Source organism: Entelurus aequoreus, linkage group LG24 (genome assembly GCF_033978785.1).
Source record: "Entelurus aequoreus isolate RoL-2023_Sb linkage group LG24, RoL_Eaeq_v1.1, whole genome shotgun sequence".
In the NCBI taxonomy this organism is placed as follows: domain Eukaryota; kingdom Metazoa; phylum Chordata; class Actinopteri; order Syngnathiformes; family Syngnathidae; genus Entelurus; species Entelurus aequoreus.
The window spans coordinates 38,782,393-38,802,486 of record NC_084754.1 but is presented as its reverse complement, the minus strand read 5'-3'; positions in this window follow the sequence as shown (position 1 = coordinate 38,802,486).

Sequence of the window (20,094 nt, the reverse complement as noted above, 5' to 3'; positions counted from 1 at the left end):
TTTACGGGTTTAGTCGGGACTCCTGATGACGTTTTGAGACATCACCTACAACTACAGCACCAGAATTGTGCTGCTGAAGCAAGTCCGTTTTTTGGAATTTTTTTTACGACATTTTGCAAAATATTTTTTTTCCGTAAAATATGCATTTTCTTCTAATTTCTTCCATTTTCGGGTTTAGTCGGGACTCCTGATGACGTTTTGAGACATCTCCTACAACTACAGCACCAGAATTGTGCTGCTGAAGCAAGTCCGTTTTTTGGAATTTTTACGACAGGCCTTACGACATTTTAGTAAAAAATGTTTTTCTTAAAAAATGCATTTTCTTACATTTTCTTACATTTACGGGATTAGTCGGGACTCCTGATGACGTTTTGAGACATCTCCTACAACTACAGCACCAGAATTGTGCTGCTGAAGCAAGTCCGTTTTTTGGAATTTTTACGACAGGGTCCCCCCTTACGACATTTTAGCAAAAAAAATTTTTTCCGTAAAAAATTCATTTTCTTACATTTTCTTACATTTACGGGTTTTGTCGGGACTCCTGATGACGTTTTGAGACATCTCCTACAACTACAGCACCAGAATTGTGCTGCTGAAGCAAGTCTGTTTTTTGAATTTTTTTTTGTAAAAAAAAAGTTTTTCCAAAAAAAGCATTTTATGCTATGTTTAGGTTTTGTAGGGACTCCTGATGACGTTTTGAGACATCTCCTACAACTACAGCACCAGAATTGTGCTGCTGAAGCAAGTCCGTTTTTTGGAATTTTTACGACAGGGTCCCCCCTTACGACATTTTAGCAAAAAATGTTTTTCTTAAAAAATGCATTTTCTTACATTTTCTTACATTTACGGGTTTAGTCGGGACTCCTGATGACGTTTTGAGACATCTCCTACAACTACAGCACCAGAATTGTGCTGCTGAAGCAAGTCCGTTTTTTGGAATTTTTACGACATTTTAGCAGAAAAATGTTTTCTTAAAAAATGCATTTTCTTACATTTTCTTACATTTACGGGTTTAGTCGGGACTCCTGATGACGTTTTGAGACATCACCTACAACTACAGCACCAGAATTGTGCTGCTGAAGCAAGTCCGTTTTTTTGAATTTTTTTTACGACATTTTGCAAAATATTTTTTTTCCGTTAAATATGCATTTTCTTCTAATTTCTTCCATTTTCGGGTTTAGTCGGGACTCCTGATGACGTTTTGAGACATCTCCTACAACTACAGCACCAGAATTGTGCTGCTGAAGCAAGTCCGTTTTTTGGAATTTTTACGACAGGGTCCCCCCTTACGACATTTTAGCAAAAAATGTTTTTCTTAAAAAATGCATTTTCTTACATTTACGGGTTTAGTCGGGACTCCTGATGACGTTTTGAGACATCTCCTACAACTACAGCACCAGAATTGTGCTGCTGAAGCAAGTCCGTTTTTTGGAATTTTTACGACAGGGTCCCCCCTTACGACATTTTAGCAAAAAATGTTTTTCGTAAAAAATTCATTTTCTTACATTTACGGGTTTTGTCGGGACTCCTGATGACGTTTTGAGACATCTCCTACAACTACAGCACCAGAATTGTGCTGCTGAAGCAAGTCTGTTTTTTGAAATTTTTTTTGTAAAAAAAAAGTTTTTCCAAAAAAAGCATTTTATGCTATTTTTAGGTTTTGTAGGGACTCCTGATGACGTTTTGAGACATCTCCTACAACTACAGCACCAGAATTGTGCTGCTGAAGCAAGTCCGTTTTTTGGCATTTTTACGACAGGGTCCCCCCTTACGACATTTTAGCAAAAAATGTTTTTCGTAAAAAATGCATTTTCTTACATTTTCTTACATTTACGGGTTTAGTCGGGACTCCTGATGACGTTTTGAGACATCTCCTACAACTACAGCACCAGAATTGTGCTGCTCAAACAAGTCCGTTTTTTGAATTTTTTTTGGTCAATAACATAAATACAGTCTATTATACAGCATAATTCACATTTGAATAATATAAATACATTTAAGCACAGTTAAGTATTGTTTTCCCTTTAACAAAACAAATGAGTTTGACATTTGAAGTTAATTGCTGACATGAATGGACTTTTCCAGCATATTATGTGCGTATGACTTTCACTTGTGTAATAGAATGACTTCATGCAACTTTTCTCGGAGGACAATTGAACACTCACCTACCGAAAATGCAAACTTCGTCGCTGCTCGGTGACCTTCGTCTAGCGGCAGAATGTCTCTCTCGTCGTGTTGATCTAAATGAGAAGGAATGAATGACATTGGAACAAATAACAGCGCTGACATGATAGGAGGCGTGTTAGCTAGCAACCTGTTGTATTCTGATGACGTGTTAGCGTCACTTCCGCTGGGACGAGACCGGAGCGGTTAAAAAACGTGACTTTCATTTATAATAATTGAATGGTGTGTGTTCAAATAACCCTCCTCGGCCTTATAATTGTTACAAGTCGCGCTGTTGACATCTTTTCTTGGGAAATGGAGTCGACTCCAGGGGGTCTTTCCGCGGGCTCTGCCATTTTGAAATATGACGTCACTACGCGACGTCATCACCACCCGGAAGTGTGGATCTTCTTCTTCTTCTTTTGTTTTTATAGCAGGTTGGCAAGCAACCTTCTGGTGTGCATTACCGCCACCTACTGACATGGAGTGTGGACCACTTCTAGAGATCACCTTAGCACAGACCTGGGCAAATGAACGTCCGGGGGCCAAATGCGGCCCCTTAAGCTTTTCAATCTGAATAATATGAATAACATCATTAAAAGTTCAGTTAAAGTGCCAATGATTGTCACACACACACACACTAAGTGTGGCGAAATTATTCTCTGCATTTGAACCATCACCCTTGATCACACCCAGAGAGGTGAGGGGAGCAGTGAGCAGCAGCGGTGGCCGCGCCCGGGAATCATTTTGGTGATTCAACCCCCAATTCCAACCCTTGATGCTGAGTGCCAAGCAGGGAGGTAATGGCTCCCATTTTTATATAATAAAATACATGAATAAATCTTATTCATACACTCTTAGTCATCCACTTTTATTCATACACTCTTATTAATACACTCTTATTCATACACTGTTAGTCATCCACTCTTATTCATACACTCTTAGTCATCCACTCTTATTCATACACTCTTAGTCATCCACTCTTATTCATACACTCTTAGTCATCCACTCTTATTCATACACTCTTATTAATACACTTTTATTCATACACTGTTATTCATACACTCTTATTCATATACTCTTATTCATACACTCTTAGTCATCCACTCTTATTCATATACTCTTATTCATACACTCTTATTCATACACTCTTATTCATACACTCTTAGTCATCCACTCTTATTCATATACTCTTATTCATATACTCTTATTCATACACTCTTATTCATACACTCTTATTCATGCATTCTTATTCATACAATGTTATTCATATAATCTTATTCACATACTTTTATTCATCCACTCTTATTCATACACTCTTATTCATGCATTCTTATTCATACACTCTTAGTCATACACTCTTATTCATATAATCTTATTCATATACTCTTATTCATACACTCTTAGTCATCCACTCTTAATCATCCACTCTTATTCATACACTCTTATTCATACACTCTTAGTCATCCACTCTTAATCATCCACTCTTATTCATACACTCTTATTCATACACTCTTATTCATACACTCTTATTCATGCATTCTTATTCATACACTGTTATTCATATAATCTTATTCATATACTCTTATTCATACACTCTTATTCATACACTCTTAGTCATCCACTCTTATTCATACACTCTTAGTCATCCACTCTTATTCATACACTCTTAGTCATCCACTCTTATTCATACACTCTTAGTCATCCACTCTTATTCATACACTCTTATTAATACACTCTTATTCATACACTCTTATTCATACACTCTTAGTCATCCACTCTTATTCATATACTCTTATTCATACACTCTTATTCATACACTCGTATTCATACACTCTTAGTCATCCACTCTTATTCATACACTCTTAGTCATCCACTCTTATTCATACACTCTTAGTCATCCACTCTTATTCATATACTCTTATTCATACACTCTTATTCATACACTCTTATTCATACACTCTTAGTCATCCACTCTTATTCATACACTCTTAGTCATCCACTCTTATTCATACACTCTTAGTCATCCACTCTTATTCATACACTCTTAGTCATCCACTCTTATTCATACACTCTTATTAATACACTTTTATTCATACACTGTTATTCATACACTCTTATTCATATACTCTTATTCATACACTCTTAGTCATCCACTCTTATTCATATACTCTTATTCATACACTCTTATTCATACACTCTTATTCATACACTCTTAGTCATCCACTCTTATTCATATACTCTTATTCATACACTCTTATTCATGCATTCTTATTCATACAATGTTATTCATATAATCTTATTCACATACTTTTATTCATACACTCTTATTCATACACTCTTATTCATGCATTCTTATTCATACACTCTTAGTCATACACTCTTATTCATATAATCTTATTCATATACTCTTATTCATACACTCTTAGTCATCCACTCTTAATCATCCACTCTTATTCATACACTCTTATTCATACACTCTTAGTCATCCACTCTTAATCATCCACTCTTATTCATACACTCTTATTCATACACTCTTATTCATACACTCTTATTCATGCATTCTTATTCATACACTGTTATTCATATAATCTTATTCATATACTCTTATTCATACACTCTTATTCATACACTCTTAGTCATCCACTCTTATTCATACACTCTTAGTCATCCACTCTTATTCATACACTCTTAGTCATCCACTCTTATTCATACACTCTTAGTCATCCACTCTTATTCATACACTCTTATTAATACACTCTTATTCATACACTCTTATTCATACACTCTTAGTCATCCACTCTTATTCATATACTCTTATTCATACACTCTTATTCATACACTCGTATTCATACACTCTTAGTCATCCACTCTTATTCATACACTCTTAGTCATCCACTCTTATTCATACACTCTTAGTCATCCACTCTTATTCATATACTCGTATTCATACACTCTTAGTCATCCACTCTTATTCATACACTCTTAGTCATCCACTCTTATTCATACACTCTTAGTCATACACTCTTATTCATACACTCTTATTCATACACTCTTATTCATACACTCTTAGTCATCCACTCTTATTCATACACTCTTAGTCATCCACTCTTATTCATACACTCTTAGTCATCCACTCTTATTCATACACTCTTAGTCATCCACTCTTATTCATACACTCTTATTAATACACTCTTATTCATACACTGTTATTCATACACTCTTATTCATACACTCTTATTCATACACTCTTATTCATACACTCTTAGTCATCCACTCTTATTCATATACTCTTATTCATACACTCTTATTCATACACTCTTATTCATATACTCTTATTCATACACTCTTAGTCATCCACTCTTATTCATATACTCTTATTCATATACTCTTATTCATACACTCTTATTCATACACTCTTATTCATGCATTCTTATTCATACAATGTTATTCATATAATCTTATTCATATACTCTTATTCATACACTCTTATTCATACACTCTTAGTCATCCACTCTTATTCATACACTCTTATTCATGCATTCTTATTCATGCATTCTTATTCATAAACTCTTATTCATATAATCTTATTCATATACTCTTATTCATACACTCTTATTCATACACTCTTATTCATGCATTCTTATTCATACACTCTTATTCATACACTCTTATTCATACACTCTTATTCATGCATTCTTATTCATACACTGTTATTCATACACTGTTATTCATACACTCTTATTCATATACTCTTATTCATATACTCTTATTCAAACACTGTTATTAATATACTCTTATTCATACATTCTTATTCATACACTGTTATTCATACACTCTTATTCATACACTCTTAGTCATACACTCTTATTCATATACTCTTATTCATACACTCTTATTCATACACTGTTATTCATACACTCTTATTCATATACTCTTATTCATATACTCTTATTCATACACTGTTATTCATATACTCTTATTCATACATTCTTATTCATACACTGTTATTCATACACTCTTATTCATACACTCTTATTCATGCATTCTTATTCATACACTGTTATTCATACACTCTTATTCATACACTGTTATTCATATACTCTTATTCATACATTCTTATTCATACACTGTTATTCATACACTCTTATTCATACACTCTTATTCATGCATTCTTATTCATACACTGTTATTCATACACTCTTATTCATACACTGTTATTCATATACTCTTATTCATACATTCTTATTCATACACTCTTATTCATACACTCTTATTCATGCATTCTTATTCATACACTGTTATTCATACACTCTTATTCATACACTGTTATTCATATACTCTTATTCATGCATTCTTATTCATACACTGTTATTCATACACTCTTATTCATACACTCTTAGTCATCCACTCTTATTCATATACTCTCATTCATACACTCTTATTCATACACTCTTATTCATACACTGTTATTCATATACTCTTATTCATACATTCTTATTCATACACTGTTATTCATACACTCTTATTCATACACTCTTAGTCATACACTCTTATTCATACACTCTTATTCATGCATTCTTATTCATACACTGTTATTCATCCACTCTTATTCATACACTCTTAGTCATCCACTCTTATTCATATACTCTCATTCATACACTCTTATTCATACACTCTTATTCATACACTGTTATTCATATACTCTTATTCATACATTCTTATTCATACACTGTTATTCATACACTCTTAGTCATCCACTCTTATTCATCCACTCTTATTCATACACTCTTAGTCATCCACTCTTTCCATCCACTGCGGAGGTCGAGGAAGGCAGTCAGAGTCCAGGGGGAAGATGGGCAGGTGAGGCGCACGGCTCACTGCGGAGACACGGAGGTACTGTGGGAACAGGAGATGACAAGGACAAATAAGGACTAGGCACGAGGGAGACAAAGCGAGCAAAAGAGAGAGACACAGGTGAGGAGCCAGAGACGTGAAGCTTACTGAATCAGGGCTTTGTTCCGGCGTGGAGTAGTCAGTGGAGTGAGCCTTTATGCTGCTGCTTCTCGTCAAGACCAGGTGCGTTGACTGATGATTGCCGCCGGCTGTGGAGGCGCGTGGCCGCGGTCTGCGTGCTGCGTGCGGGGGCGTGTCCTGCGGTGCTTGCAGCATAGCTTCGAGGAGCTCCTGCCGAGGAGGGAGAAGCAGACTGCGCGAGCGCCGTAACAGTGCCCCCCCTCTTATGCGAGGCTCTCGACGAGCGCCGGAGAGCTCCAGGGTTGACCTGATAGAAGTCCTCCAGAAGGGTGGGGTCAGCAAGGTAGGAGGCCGACACCCAGGATCTATCCTCTGGACCATAACCCTCCCAATGTACCAAAAATACCAGGCCCCTACCTTGCCGACGGACCCCAAGGATCTCCTTGACGGTCCAAACTGGGTCACCGTTATCCAGAATTCTAGGAGGGGTAGGGTCAGGGGAAGAGAGTGGAGAACTGGAGACAGGCTTACTCTGGGATACATGGACCACGGGATGTCGCTTCACCGAAGGGGGTAGAGACAGACTAACAGATACTGTTGGATAAGCTCAGAGCAATCGGATTTAACAAAACCTCATGGAGCTGGATGCAATCCTACTTGGAGGGGAGGAAACAGGTGGTAGAGGTGAACGGCACCGTGTCCCCCCCCCCCTCTCAGTGAGCTGTGGAGTCCCCCAAGGCAGTATATTAGGGCCTTTACTGTTCCTGGTATACATAAACGACATGTCATCGGCATGCGACTGTGAATTGTTTTTGTTTGCGGATGACTCGGCCCTGCTGGTATCCGGCAAGGACAAGTCACAGGTGGAGAAAATCCTCAGTGCTGAGCTCTGTAGAACTTGCACCTGGCTCGCTGACAACAAGCTATCCATACACTTGGGTAAAACGGAATCCATCCTGTTTGGGTCCCACATCAACCTTAAGAAAGTCAATGACTTCACTATAAAAGTGGGTGATGTTGTTCTCACCAGGAAAGATGAGGTCACCTACCTAGGTTCCATTCTAGAGGCTAATCTTTCCTGTTATAAAATGGCAACCAAAGTAATCAAAAAGGTCAACCAACGAACGAGATTTCTCTATAGAATCTCCTCTCTGGTCAACAAAAGCACCTTGAGGATTCTGGTGGGAACTCTCGTTCAACCCTTTTTTGATTACGCATGCACCTCCTGGCAGAGGTGGGACCAAGTCATTGCTTTGCAAGTCACAAGTAAGTCTCAAGTCTTTGCCCTCAAGTCTCGAGTCAAGTCCTGAGTCAAGACAGGCAAGTCCCGAGTCAAGTCCAAAGTCAAGACTGGAAAGTCTCAAGTCGAGTCCCAAGTCCTGCATTTTGAGTTTCGAGTCCTTTCAAGTCCTTTTAACCACAGACTAATATTTTTACACAGATTGTGTATGCTTTTAAAACGCTGTATTTATTTATTAAAACAAGTGCATTTGAAATTGCAAGAAAAAAAATAGTGCTGACATTGCAATTCATAATAGCACTATTAACAGTAATTTTAATAGTTTAAACAATTTTAAACATTTAACTCATTCCTTTACAGAATAAACACATTTGCAAAAACAAACATTAACATACTATTGGTTGTATTTTATGAAAATAATATTACCACAGAGTTGAGAAGGAGCAAAGATCTTCAATATTTGTATGTGAAAATCACAAATAAATCTTCCAGGGGAGGATGACGCCCCTACAGGGGTTTGGTTTACAAACTTTCAGCCCCACCTAAAACAAAATTCACCAGCCGCCACTGATTATGATGCATTCTCATTTTAGGCAAAATATAAGACAATACTTTCTTAACAGTATAATTGTAACCAGGAATAAGTCTTCAAGTAACAATATTCAAATACTAACATTGTTGGGTAAAACAGCATTTGGTTTTGTTCTGAATGTAGTGAAACAAATTGGTGGTTTTAGCTGATATAAAGACTTTCAGGTGTTTATATATGTTTAAGTATTTGGCAGACGCTTTTATACAAAGCGACATACATAAAAAATACATACATAACAATCACTGTAAACATGATCATTTAAGGGAAGAATGTAATACAAAATATCAATACAAAGTGTCAAGACAGAATAAACTCTCTGCTGCTGCAGCAACAGAGATACAGTCTATAGGTCCCTAAGATATATAGATATCTAATGTAATCATACATTGTTTATGTAGGATATACGCATGTATATATAACCTAATCATATTGTTTCTTCAATTTAAAAATAGTTTACCGTTTTTTCCCCCTTCTCTGGGATTATATTCCCAGTTTTGATCTCGGACGTCTGGTCACTTATAGCGTATAAGAATATTATATTACTGTTAAGCAAACTATGAATAATAAAACTTGCCAAAACATGTGTCCGTTATCATAGCTACACGTATGACAAAAAACCGCGTGAAAATCAGTGGTATTCAGTGAGGTAAGATGAATTAAATGCGCTGACAGTTCATTGCTCCTGACAAATGCATTGCACTGAGTGGAGCAGATCACCACTCCAAGATGGCGGCCCCGCGTCTCGTCTGCGCCAGTAGGCAGTAGCGCTCGATGCTGCGTACCCTTAAAAGATGTCTATGGTTATAACGTTAGCAGTGAGTTTACAGCCTCACTGATTTAACTACACAGCAAATAAAAGTCATGTTACTTAGCCAATAAACGTTAGCTTACATTCAAAACTTACCCTTCTTTGGGCAACTTCAAATGTCGAACGAAGTTGGAAGTCTTTGCGTCTCCGTCTGTAATATTCGAACTGCGTGATTTGCATACGCAATTCGTTTTTTGTTGACCAAGTCGTAGTTTTTATACCCGAACGAAACCAACTTTGGCGTAATTGTTTCTCACTGCCGCATTGTTTGACAACTCTTGTTCGGTGGTTGTCCTGCAATTTGATTGGATGAATACTGTGTGATGAAAACAACGTAGATCTAATTTGATTGGCTGTTGTACTGAGAGCACACACGCTGACACGCAGCACACACGCTGATAGACAGACACGTACAAAATGAAAGCTACGGAGCGCTCCCAAATAACTTTTTAAGATTTGGGTTTTGGGGAAAGTAGCAAGTCATGTCAAGTCAAAAGGCTCAAGTCCAAGTGAAGTCACAAGTCATTGATGTTAAAGTCTAAGTCGAGTTGCAAGTCTCTTTACATTTTGTCAAGTCGAGTCTAAAGTCATCAAATTCATGACTCGAGTCTGACTCGAGTCCAAGTCATGTGACTCGAGTCCACACCTCTGCCTCCTGGTACACTAGCACCTCTAAAACCCTCAAATCTAAACTCCAAACATCCCAGAACAAGCTAGTCAGATTACTTCTAGACTTCCACCCCAGATCCCACCTCACTCCTACCCACTTCTCCAAAGTGGGATGGCTCAAGGTGGAGGACTGAGTAAAACAACTTGCACTGAGCCTAGTCTATAAAATCCGCTACACCTCCCTGATACCGAAGTACATGTCAAACTACTTCCATAACGTAAATGACCGCCATAACCACAACACCAGGGGGAGCTCCACTAACCACGTTAAACCCAGATTCCGATCTAACAAAGGTCTTAACTCATTCTCTTTCTATGCCACATCAATGTGGAATGCACTCCCAACAGGTGTAAAAGAAAGCATAAGAAAAAGTATCTACATTTGATTGTTAACATTTGATTTATATATGTTTATTTTTTTTATATTTTTATAAATGTATTAATCAATCAACAAAACAATACACAACAATGCAATCCAATTCCAAAAGCAAACCTGCCCCAGCAACACTAAGAACAACAGTAAACAGAGCAATTGAGGACACAAACATGACACGGAACAATCCAAATGTAGTGAAACAAAAATGAACATTATCGACAACAGCATCAATACTAGTAACAATTTCAAAACAGCAGTGATTAAAAATCCCTCATTGACATTATCATTAGACATTTATATATATAAAAAAAAGAACAATAGTGTCACAGTGGCATACACTTGCATCGCATCTCATAAGCTTGACAACACACTGTGTCCAATATTTTCACAAAGATAAAATAAGTCATATTTTGGTTCATTTAATAGTTGAAACAAATTATTCTTGAGACAAGATTTCGGGCCCCAATGACATATTTATTTGAGAAGCTGTCTCAGAAAATTATGATATAAAACAATAACTCCCCAGCTGGAGCCTTCCTAGTCACTGCTGGACCATGACTTGGATTTGAACCTAGTACCCTTTGATTGGGAGCTAGCTGCTATAACCACTCAGCTATCCTTTATCTGCCAATTCACAGTTTTCAGGCCCCAATGACATAACCTGTCCTATTAAACTAGGATATAAAACAGCAACTCTTCCAGTTGGAGCTTTCCTAGTCACTGCACGACATGACGTGGATTTGAAACCAATCCCCTTTGAGTGACAGCTAGCTGCCTTAACCACTCAACTATCATTGGTCTGCTGGAGCCAAGACTTCGGGCCCCAATGACATATTTAATTGAGAAACTGTCTCAGTAAACTATGATACAAAAAAGTAACTCCTCCAGCCGGAGTTTACCCAGTCACTGCTCGGCCATGACTGGGATTTGAACCCAGTCCTCTTTGATCGGAAGCTAGCTGCTTTAACCACTCAGCTACCCTTTGTCGTGCCCCAATGACATATTTAAATGAGAACCTGTCTCTGTGCGGTCAGTCTTTAGGCCTTTGACGCGGAGATGCGGTTGAAATAATTTTAAAAAAAAAGTGTTTCTCGCCTTCCCGACGGTCTTTTTTTTCCCTTCACACGTCATCTCACCAGATCCTCGGGTTCCGCGAATGTCAATCAAACGACGAAAGTGACGTCATAGTGAAGATTTTTAGGACTATTTAGTCAACGCTGTTTCAGAGCCACTGAGATCAATTAGCCACATTTCTCCTTTAAACCTGCTGGGATATTCTTCAAGGAGAACCCTCCCGCTTTCTTCAATGAACCTAAGGTCAAAGGTCACACGGGTGTGGCCATGCAGTGATTCATGCGTCTTGCATCCGCTCTGCCTCTCCTGTGTCGTCATGACAACTTGATGTGAATCACTTCCCCGCCAAATAAAGGATTTCCTGTGTAGGGAAGCAAAAAAAAAGAAGCTGCAAACATGCGAGTGTGAATCAGCAGCAGCTGCACGATAACAGCTGCCATGATTGACTTATTAGCACATAAAGTAGACTCAGTTGTGAGGACATCATCGCGCTCCTTTCTTCCTCGTCCGTGTCCATTCCCTAATGAATGCCATGCTTGTCCGCGTGGTCGCCGTCTTCCCATAAAAAGCAGCCAGCAGCTGGAAACTGTTAGGCAGACATGGCGTGAGAAAGTAGCCTGCAATATATTCTACACTGTATCTCCCTGCTTTATAGTCTGATACAGGGTGCCCATTACGCCGATGGCGGGGGTGAGGGGTGTCAGTCGACCGCCAGCCAAGCATTGAAAAAATTAGCAGTCGTCAATCTTCACTGTGACGTCACTTGATTGACATTTACAGCACCCGAGGGTCTTGTGAGACGACGCTGGCTGCTGCCAGATCATTATTAAGAAAAAATGACCGACAGGAAGGCGAGAAACACTTTTTATTTCAACCGTACCTCCCCTCAAAAGCCTAAAGACTGACCGCACAGTTCCTGTCTTCACAATAAAAGCTCTGCTTCATCCTGCCTGCGCTAACAAAATAAGAGTCTCTGAAAGCTAAATGTATTTCTTGTAAAGTGTATAAAAAGGAGTATGGAAGCTGGACAAATAAGATGCCAAAAAGCAACCACTTTCATGTGGTATTTACGGAGCCCCTAAAGGGACATGGGAGGGGAAAAAAATGGTATAATATTTTTTTAGACATGTATCTCGTGCGCAGGAGAAACTTTTTATAAAGTTATTTTAAAAAAATTATATATATATATATTAGACATGTATCTCATGCGCACAAGATAGTTTCTCGTGCATGTATCTCTTGCGTACATGTCTAAAAAAAAATAAAAATTATATATATATTTTTTTTTAGACATGTATCTCGTGCGGACGAGAAACTTTTTATAAAGTTATAAAAAAAATATTTAAAAAATTCTAATTTTTATTATTATTTTTTTTAGACATGTATCTCGTGTGCACGAGATAGTTTCTCGTGCGCATGAGATACATGTCTAAAAAAAAAAAAGTATATATATTTTTTTTAGGCATGTATCTCGTGCGCACGAGAAACTATCTCGTGCACATGAGATACATGTCTAAAAAAAAATGTATATATATATATATTTTTAGACATGTATCTCGTGCGCACGAGAAACTATCTCGTGCACACAAGAAACGTTCTCTTGCGCACGAGAAACTTTTTATAAAGTTATAAAAAAAAAAGAAAAACTTTTTTTTTTTTTTTTTTAGACATGTATCTCTTGCGCACAAGATAGTTTCTCGTGCACACGAGATAGTTTATTTTGCGCACGAGATACATGTCTAAAAAAAAAGAATAATTTTTGTATAATTTTTTTTTTTTTTTTAGACATGTATCTCGTGCGGACGAGAAACTTTTTATAAAGTTATAAAAAAAATATTTTAAAAATTGTAATTTTTATTATTATTTTTTTTAGACATGTATCTCGTGTGCACGAGATAGTTTCTCGTGCGCATGAGATACATGTCTAAAAAAAAAAATGTATATATATATAAATAATTTTTTTTAGACATGTATCTCGTGCGCACGAGAAACTATCTCGTGCACACAAGAAACTTTCTCTTGCGCACGAGAAACTTTTTATAAAGTTACAAAAAAAAGAAAAACATTTTTATAATTTTTTTTTTTTTTTAGACATGTATCTCTTGCGTACAAGATAGTTTATTTTGTGCACAAGATACATGTCTAAAAAAAAAAAAAATTTGGATAATTTTTTTTTTTTTTTAGACATGTATCTCGTGCGCAAGAGAAACTATCTCGTGCACAAGAGAAACTATCTCGTGCACAAGAGAAACTATCTCGTGCACAAGAGAAAGTTTCTCGTGCACACGAGATACATGTCTAAAAAAAAATAAAAAAAAGTTATAACATTTTTTTTCCCCCCCATGTCCCTTTAGGGGCTCCGTACGTATTGGACAGAAAGGAGGACATTTTTTTTTCTCCTCCATTAGAAAATGTGGAGGTTATCATCACTACTGTCTGATTCCAATCAATGCAAATGAAGTGAATTAATTAACTCATATTATGTTCTGCACATGGTGAATGTTCATATTCACCTTGGAGAAAACAAACCACCAGGTTTAAGTAAACGGTGGTATTTCAGTTTGAGCTTATAAATAAATAAGGCCCCTTAGTTTGATATTCGCTGGTGGATTGGATCACTTCTCGTAGGAAAGAGACTCTAATTGGGACTTCGAAATGCAAAAGAGATAACCACATCCTTGATAGGAGACCAGAGGTGGGTAGAGTAGCCAGAAATTGTACTCAAGTAAGAGTACTGTTACTTTAGAGATTTATTACTCAAGTAAAAGTAAGGAGTAGTCACCCAAATATTTACTTGAGTAAAAGTAACAAGTATGTTGTGAAAAAACTACTCAAGTACTGATAAATAATGCACAAAAACATAAAAATAGCAATGAGCAAATTCAGAGCCAGGAATATCTCTTAAGCAACTAAAACAATAATATATATTAAATAATAATACATTAACATGAAAAAAATTAAGGCAAATTGAGCCACAATAACTTAACAGCACCATAGGCTCAGTAGGCAGAGATTACAAAGGAAAATAACAAGTTAGCCTTTACGCAAACCATAAACTGATAGGTGTGGGCTGCACCTGGGAACACACTGATTGGTGTTTCTATGCATGCATGTGTGTGTGTGTGTGTGTGTGTGTGTGTGTGTGTGTGTGTGTGTGTGTGTGTGTGTGTGTGTGTGTGTGTGTGTGTGTGTGTGTGTGTGTGTGTGTGTGTGCGTGTGTCTATGAGTCTGCAGTGTGTTAATACATGTTCCCACATGATGTACATTTGACAGCGATTCATAGCAGGGAAGCTAACATCAGCCTACGGTGACAACCAAAATATCTACTAACGTTACTTACCGCGATGTGCTTCCTCAAATTTGACGTTGAGTTCATGTAAGCTTACGCTTGTTAATCATGTGACCGCCTGGCTGTTTGATTGGTGAAACGGAGTCAAACGTCACCAGTGACTGTATTTGATTGGTGAAACGCAGGCATGCGATAGATCCTACTTTGAAGGTCTGTCTGACAAACCAAAACAAACAAAGCATGCATTAACAGATCGATAAAAAGCGAGTAGCGAGCTGAATGTAGATAAATGGAGCGGAGTAAAAGTAGCGTTTGTTCTCTATAAATATACTCAAGTAAAAGTAAAAGTATGTTGCATTAAAACTACTCTTAGAAGTACAATTTATCCCAAAAGTTACTCAAGTAGATGTAACAGAGTAAATGTAGCGCGTTACTACCCACCTCTGTAGGAGACTACCTGTCTAGCTCAACGCCAACATTTAAGGTATGACTTTTAAAACCTTTTAAGGCCCAAGCTGTTTGTTTACTTGCTTTTTTTAAATTTCTTTTTGCTATTTGGGCTTATTGGACCCTAATTAGAATAACAACTAAGAATCATCTTTTGATATGATGTACTTAGTCCATAAGTAACAAATGTGTACTTCATGTGTAGTGACGTGCTAATTCTTATTTTTACACTTTTTTCCCCCAAATTCCATTGTATGTTATACTCTTCTGACACCACCAGATGGCAGTTTAATAAGCGGCCATAAGAAGCCAATTCAGTAGTGTACACAATTTTTCGAAATAAGAGCTAAAAGGTGCTGTCCACGCATGAGGCCATCTAAGCCTTTAGTTAAAGCAGTTGTTTTCCAGACCCTTACACAGGAACATCTACTTTTATGGTCATGATGTGCTCTCCTGACTTAGCACACACACACACAGAGACAGGAAGGAGGGATATAAAACTGATGGTTTGGCTTCTCCAAGTTAGGAGTCCTTCATTTTTTTGACCTAGGTTCCTCCAGGTACTGCAGACCTGTATAATGACACTCGCTTGTAATAAAGCAATTTTTGGTTCAGTAAAACGTCTCCGACGTCTCTTTTTTTTTTATCCCGCCGCACTGCCGTGACATCCTTCTGTCCACATGAAGATGACAAGACCAAAAATACATGTCACAAGTCATCAGAATCAGGTAATACACCAACATTCTTGTCTTCATGAAAGAAAGGAATGTTAAACATGCTTGTATTATCATTAAACACCTTTAACCTGTTAACAAAAACCTCTCTTTCATAAATAAATAAATATAAATTATATATATATGAATGAGGTAGATTCCCTCCACTTGGTTAATTGAAAAGTAGCTCGCCTGTAGGAAAAAGGGAGCTCCTCCATCGCTTCCAGAAGAATCACTTGGAAAGCAGTGCTGTCATCAGGACCACTTTCAAATGTGTTTTAAGAGCCCAGAAAGTGTTTGTAGTTTATTTGGAACAAAAGAAGGACAATTTGCAGAACAACCATTGTGGCGACAAATTCATTAGCATAATTTATCAAATCATATGAAAGGGAAAATATTATTGTTATTAATTGAACAGTTGATACTTTGATTACTAAGGCAAACAGCATATTATTATTCTCTAATTAATTTGATTGTATTTCAAGGGTATAGAGCAAAAAGTATGAACTACTCAGAAAAAGAAAACACTATTATTTAACATTTTATAATTTATTTAATAAATAATTCAACATTTAAAAAGGCAAAGGGCGCATTCTTTTTATTTTCTTTTTTTTAATTTATTGGTAGAGTTTTAAAAAATTAAATCAGAAGGAAAAAATTATTAACCTTTTATAATTGAATAAATACATAAAACATTTAAAAATGCAAACAGCACAATATTAGTATTCGTTTTTAATTAGTTTAATTTAATGGGAGGGTTAATAAATATAAAACTGTAAAAAGGATAATTTCTTAAAACATTATTTTAAATAATTTGTTTCTTTTCAAGGTATTATAATACATTAATAATAATTCCAACAGAAGCCCCACAAGTTATTGTTGTCTAATATGACGTAGGTCATAGGTCTATGTAATATATTGACATATCTTCAAATTTGATATTATTCATCTCATATGTGAGTCGTAACTATTAACTTAACTGTTGTATTCATTGGTGTACATTTTTTTTACTGCATTTGTAGTTATTATATCACATTGTGTCTGTTTACATGTTTGAAGTCAATTAAAGAATCTCCGTCGACTCCAGTCCTGAACAGAATAAGCTGTTAAAAAATGGATGGAATTCTCTTAGGCCTGTTTTATCATATAAATAAGAGCTAAATTAAACATATTTAAAAACGTAGACATATTTAAATATTGATATCTTAAAAACTATCGTATTTGTTTTGCAAAAGTTGAGACATTTGACAAGAATTGAGTGAGCTCAAAAAACTTTAAAAAATACAATTGAATACACGACAGTGGCGCCCTCGTGTGGTGTTAAGTGAGCATTACACCAGATATGATACTGTAAATAGATGGATGTCATTAAAGTTCTCTTAGGCCTGTTTTATCATATAAATAAGAGCTAAATTAAAAATATTTATAAACGTAGACATATTCAAATATTGATATCTTAAAAACTATCTTATTTGTTTTACGAAAGTTGAGAGAAATTTTACAAGTATTGAGTGAGCTCGACGAGCCTTACAAAATGCAAATTGAACACACGACAGTGGCGCCCTCGTGTGGTGTTAACCGAGCATTACACCAGATATATGATGCTGTAAATAGATGGATGTCATTAAAGTTCTCTTAGGCCTGTTTTATAATATAAATAAGAGCTAAATTAAACATATTTAAAAACGTAGACATATCTAAATATTGCTATCTTAAAAACTATCGTATTTGTTTTGCAAAAGTTGAGAGAAATTTTACAAGAATTGAGTGAACTGGACGAGCCTAAAAAATGCAATTGAACACACTAAAGTGGCGCCCCCGTGTGGTGTTAAGCGAGCATTACACCAGATATATGATACTAAATATGAAGTATGAAGACATTTTGACATAAAAAGTAAAACATTTTCCTTTTACTTGGAGTAATTTTGTCTTCATCTGTTGTATCAGATCATGCCTTATCCTGAGTTTCTTGGTATTTTTCTGTGTAATTCTACTTCCTGTTTTGCGCTTTTATTTTGTAGTTTTTCCACTTCCTGTTTTCTCCTTTCCGGCAGCAGCTTTACTCCTGCCTTTGAGCACGTTTTTCCTGTAGCTGTTTTCTGTTGGTATTTAGCACTATATACGTTGAGTTTGAGACACCAGTTGGTTGTGGGGACATTAGTCACTGTGGCTTATGCGTTCCATGCTAAGCTAAAGTGCGCAAGTACTTTGTCTGCTCCGCATTCTTTGTTTTTATTGTGTTTTATCTGTCAAACTCAGGCGTCAGTCAGTGGGCGGGTCCTAACACCTGATTGGTTACCCAGCACTTCCGCTTGTCAGCAACCCTTGGTCTACCTTGGTCTAAAAGTGCGAAAATAACTCGGACAATTTCCATTCGTTCCTCGACTTTACCTTGTACATGTTCTATGTCAGCAGGTCTTGCTGCCAAATATAAATATAAGGTGTAAAATATCAGCCACCAACTCTCGCAAAAAGTGAGTTCAGCTCAGAGCAGGGATGACCACGCCCCGCGCTCCCTGGACCTAATTTGATTGGTCGCTGCAAAGTCCTTTCTTCTTCTTCTGCTGCTGCTCTCGCTGATTTCTCATGCAGTGCGCCACTTTTGCCCCATCGGTCGCTGAGGGGAAACGAATGTCTGTCTTGTTCATTATGACCCCTGCTGAATGAAGTATGTGATGAAAAGTTGACGACATTGCACTCGCCAGTCGTCATCATGCCAAACGTACACACTGCCAGCAGCCAGGAAGGAGGAACATCCACTTTTAGCGGTAGGTTATATTAATACTGTTAAATAGGATGACATTGTCATTGCCAACTGCATGCTCCAGTCCAGGGATGTCAAACTGGTTTTCATTGAGGGCCACATGGCAGTTGTGGCTGCCATCAGAGGGCCGCTTGTAACAGCCAATAATGTATGAATTTGCCTCTGGATTTCATTATCAATTACATATTAATATATATTTTAAGTAGACTGTTGATTTTACAGTATAAACTTTACATTTACAACATTTCACTGTAAAGTTAAAGTACCAATGATAGTCACACACACACACACACACTAGGTGTGATGAAATGTGTCCTTTGCATTTGACCCATCCCCTTGATCACCCCCTGAGGTGAGGGGAGCAGTGAGCAGCAACTGCGGCCGCGCTCGGGAATCATTTTTGGTGATTTAACCCCCAATTCCAACCCTCCATGCCGAGTACCAAGCAGGGAGGTAATTGCTCCCATTTTTTATAGTCTTTGGTATGACTCGGCCGGGGTTTGAACGCACAACCTTCCGATCTCAGGGCGGACACTCTAACCACAAGGCCACTGAGTAGGTGAATATAAAATATAGTGTTTTTTAAATTTCTTACAACATCCATCCATTTCTACCGCTTATTCCCTTCGGGGTTGCGGGGGGCGCTGGAGCCTATCTCAGCTACAATCGGGCGGAAGGCAGGGTACACCCCGGACAAGTCGCCACCTCATCGCAGGGCCAACACAGATAGACAGACAACATTCACACTCACATTCACACACTAGGGCCAATTTAGTGTTGCCAATCAACCTATCCCCAGGTGCATGTCTTTGGAAGTGGGAGGAAGCCGGAGTACCCGGAGGGAACCCACGCAGTCACGGGGAGGACATGCAAACTCCACACAGAAAGATCCAGAGCCCGGGATTGAACCCAGGACTACTCAGGACCTTCGTGTCTGCTGATTTAACCCCCAATTCCAACCCTCGATGCCGAGTACCAAGTA